We start from the raw sequence: 4,702 nt of genomic DNA, 5'->3' as shown, positions 1-4,702 counted from the left end.
GCAACCGATTAGCTAGGGACTTGACCATGTATAGGGACTCCAACTTGGACCAAATCCCAGCTGATGTATCCTCCTTGGACACCTCTCGAAGAACTTTATCAGTGAGATTGAGAATCAAGGTGCTAAAAGCCTTATATTGCATATCTTGAAGCTTTTACTTCTCCTTTTCATCTAACTCAGCCTTCTTCTCTTCACCATCGTCACTGTCACTCAAGATTTCCCAAAAACCTTGCTGCATCAAGATTGCCTTCATCTTGAGCCTCCACAAGCCGAAGTCATTCCGGCCAGTGAATTTTTCAACCTCAAACTTTGCACTGGACATTCTTCGAGCGGGTGGTGTTCCTTCTTGAAGAAAACTCAAAACAGAACAGAATCAACTTTCTCTCCCAAAAACTTTCCTTCTTGATTCCTTCAGTATCTGGTTCCCAGTTCCCACAGACGGCGCCACGTTGTGAGTAGAAACGAGCTCGGTGCGAAATCAAACAAAAGAAAGTAAAGAACACCGGCGATTACGTGGTTTGGCTCTAGGCCTACGTCCACGGGCAGAAATCTAGCGTGCGTTGTATTGATCACTCAAAAGGATTTACAAGAAGTTCACAACTCTCAATGTTTACAAGATGAAGAACTAATTATCTCTCAACTCGCTCGAAGAAGATAACTCCGAGAGCAACTCGCACAGTTGGAGAAAAAACCCCTTGCCTTCACTCTTGATTTTCACCTCTCGAATAATGAATCTCCTCTCACTAGCTAACCGGTATTTAACCACAGTTAGCTCATCCAAGAACCGACCTTACCAACTCCAACCGCCGCACTTCAGCTCAACTTCGAAAGGTAGTTATTCCAACGGCTACTTTCCCAAAGAAGAGCCTTCACCGCTCCAACGGTCTTATTTTGGTTTTGACCAGCTCAATAACCAACAATAGTATTTTTATTGTGTTTAAATTTTCTAAATTATATAATTTATTATTTAATAAATAATAATAGATTTCATATTTAGTTATATTAATTAATAAATCTTACGGAGTAGTATTATATTATTTAATTGAATTTAAGATATTGACAAAGTGTGGTATGAGATTAGTGTGTAATTTAGATAAAATATATAGGTATGATTGAAAAGTATAAAAAGTTAGTGGGTGAGGAATGTTCTTTTGAGTTTGAGTTTAGTGTAAATGGTTGGAGCAAAATCAATTTTTAGTGTCACATTTACACTAAAATGAGTTTGAGTGTATTGTAATGGTTGGAGATGCTATTATAAAGCTATTTATGTGTCCTTCATAGCGTTCTTGTACTAAGAGTTTGATGGTGCTTTAAAAGGATATCTTGTTCAAGTTATAAAAAATTAATTCTTAATTGTAAAGTAATACTAGTAGTAGTAAAATGTTCAATTTAAAATCCTCAACTTTTGGTTGTTTGCCGCCACGCTAACCATCGCCGAAATAGTAAGATCTTTCTGCTTTCGCTTATTATTCTTAGTTTTCGGGAGATATGTTTTCAATCGAGTTTTCCTTAATGCACCAAATTTGCTTTTCAACACTGAAGCTTGGCTGGTTGAAGAATCTTCATCTTTGTGGATTTAATATTTCATTATGTGCTCGATTATTACTACTCATATCAATATTGTAAGTAATCAATAACATGAATTACGTAGCTACGAATTTATTTGTATTTCCAGCTTTATTATTGCTCCTATTTTGTTTTAATTCACATTTGATTATTGAATAAGCCATGGTTGAATACAATTTTAAGAAGACGGCGAAGGAATTCATCGACATCATTCTTTCTCGTACACAACGCCAAACCCCCAAGTTTTACATTTCACACAGCATAATATTGATGATTTCCCCAGGCTGAACGACATCCACCCTCTCTATGGATGGGTGACTTGCAACAAGGGCCAAATTAATACCTACCTCATTGGTAAGATTGGTATTGAAGTATGGAGATTCTCTGTAGTCACTCAAGGTTGCTGCCCTGGGGCGTATCTAGTTTAGCTTATCTTGAGCAGATAAGACAGCACATGGCTAGACGATTGCCTTCTATTGATCCAAATACTAGCCATTAGCCATATGCTTTCACCACAAACTCCTTGTTTGTAGGTCATACAGACTATAAGTCACTCCTGGGATTTTGGAAGATGTGCAGTATTGTTTTTCCTTGAGATCTCTGGTTCTTGTGGATATAGCATTGCTCAGCCGGCTGATAGCATCAAGTCACTCTTCATGAATAAACCCCTCATCAATGTCTGCAATAAGGCTGGAAGGGCTTCCCGAAGATGATATGAAACTCTAGTAGGCCAAGGGGGTGAAGCAACAGATAATGTGCTCTTGACCCTGATATATTAATGAGTTGGAGCGAGAAGAAGGTGTTCTCCAAGGACTGGAGGAAGACGATGATTTTGAGATGGATGGGGCTGCACTTAAATACATCAGGAAGAAGAAGAGTTTACTTATCCAACCAGCATAGAATTAAGAAGAGCACTGCAGAGAGCCGGCCAAGAAAATTCGATAAAGATAAAACTGAAAGAATGGGGAGAATGGACTTGATCCATCAATGGCTGTTGACCAAGGGAGAGGTCCACTGATGCAAAGTTGACGGCGATAAACAAATTAAGAAAATGCGCTTGAGGTCAAGACCATTGTCCCTGGAGAGGGCTTCAAAGATTCTGCTCACAAAAAGAAGGCTATCAAGATTGCTAAAAGTTGAAGCAAAAACAGGAGAAGCGGACAGAGTCATACCAACTCTCAAACCAAAACACTTGCTTTCTGGAAAACAGATAGGCGTTAGTGAAATCGAGGTAATATTTGCACACCAAGATAAGTTAACCCACATAATCTTGTTTTTCCTGCTGCTTGTCATTCTTTCATTTTCTGATACCATTTTCACTGGTTTGTATTGTATGCTCATGCGTGGTTAATGTTTCCATCTTGATTAGTGTTTTGGTGATAAAAATTTTGTCCCTTAGCTTTTATTTTATGGAACTGAAAACTTGGTCCAAGAAATTAGACTAGATGAACGTGAGCAGATTTTACATGATTCCATGGTACGGATGTAGTATCATGTATGTATTGAGGCACACAGGGGAGAGGGGAATCCAGCCATATTGTACTAGGATGAATGAATCAAATCCACTTCCCTAATTATATTTTAATTTTTGGGAGAAAAATATCTACTTCCCTCGAGATAAGCCAAAATTCACCTTAAATTTTGGAAGGTCATAAATTACACAAAAAAAAAAAAAAAAGAAATACAAAATCCTTTTGTCCCATGCTACTCATATTTTATTGACTAAAGGCCTTTTTGTTCCTTTAACATATGAAGATTTTTTGATTTTGGTCCAAAACATTATCTTTTGAATTATTCGGTCTCTCACAAATAAAAACGGGTCTCATTTAGTCTGAATTGGACGGAAATGGTTAAATTTAATAGTCAACGAAAATTAATCGAATTTTGACCGGATTAAGTTAATAATTAACTTAAGAATTAAGTTAATAGTATTAAGTTAAAAATTACACTACCGGAGCCAGTCCCCTCTCCTCCGCCGCAGGAGCCGGTCCTCTCCCCTCCACCGCCGAAGCCGGTCTCCTCTCCTCCGCCACCATCTCAAAATCCCAAAATCCCAACCGCAGCTTTATCATAGCGGCAGGAATCGCTACTCCGAGGTGCAACTCGCGCCGATTCGTGCCATGGAAAGTGGAAACCGACGATTCTGGTGCGATCTCGCCGCCTCTATGGAGGAACATGAGCCCTAGTCCGTCGCGCCCCCTTCTCTCGCCGGATTCGCGAGCTCAGGCGATCGCGAGAGGGCGGTCGGAGCTCATGGAGATGGTGAGGCACATGCCAGAATCGTCGTACGAGCTCTCGCTCAAGGATATAGTTGAGCATCATCACAGAGCGGAGAATCAAATCGAAGGCGGTTCAGATCGAGGAGGAGCGGCGACGGGATTGAAGAAGGAAGAGAGCAGAAAAATTGAGCGGCGATTGAGCTTCGAGGATAAGGGGTTCTTTTAGAATATGGCGTATCCGTTTGTGTTTATGTCTAAGAGAAGGAAGAAAACTGTTGTTGTTGTTGGTGGTGGTGGTGGTGGGAGTGGGAGAGTTTCGCCGAAGCCGGAGAGGTGGAAGGGCGGTGGTGAGAGGGATTGGTGGAAGAAGAAATTTACGGGATCGAGCGATAGTGATAGCAGCAGAACTAGTAATACCAGCGGTGGTGGCAGCACCGGCTCCGACGGTGGAGGAGAGCTGGAGAGGGGCGGTGGAAGAGAGGGGACCAGCTCCGGCAGGCAGTGTAATTTTTAACTTAATTATTAACTTAATCCAGTCAAAATTCGATTAATTTTCGTTGACCGTTAAATTTAACCATTTTCGTCTAATTCGGACTAAATGTGACCCGTTTTATTTGTGAGGGACTGAATAATTCAAAAGATAATGTTTTGGACCAAAATAAAAAAATCTCCATTTGTTAAGGACCAAAAAGGGCCTTTAGTCTATTTTATTTTATATCCACATGTTGCTTTTTTCTTCTTCTCATCGATATTACTACCTCCGTCCACCAAAATTTGTCCCATTTTTCCATTTCCGTCCGTTGTCCAAAATTTGTCCTATTTCACTTTTACTATTTTTGGTAGTGGACCCCATATTCCACTAACTCATTCCTACTCACATTTTATTATAAAACTAATACTCCCTCCGTCCCACATAA

General features: G+C 40.1%; 1 pseudogene; it reads left to right on the top strand.

Annotated features, from left to right (window-relative positions):
• Nucleotides 1–2,617: 2,617 nt before the first annotated feature.
• On the top strand, nt 2,618–4,299 carry LOC148930607 (uncharacterized; annotated as a pseudogene).
• Nucleotides 4,300–4,702: the final 403 nt, after the last annotated feature.

Source organism: Salvia hispanica, chromosome 3 (assembly GCF_029641045.1).
Source record: "Salvia hispanica isolate PSC_SH4W2 chromosome 3, Shi_PSC_v1, whole genome shotgun sequence".
NCBI lineage: Eukaryota > Viridiplantae > Streptophyta > Magnoliopsida > Lamiales > Lamiaceae > Salvia > Salvia hispanica.
Note: the sequence above shows the minus strand (reverse complement) of the source record. Positions and strands in the feature narration are given on the sequence as shown.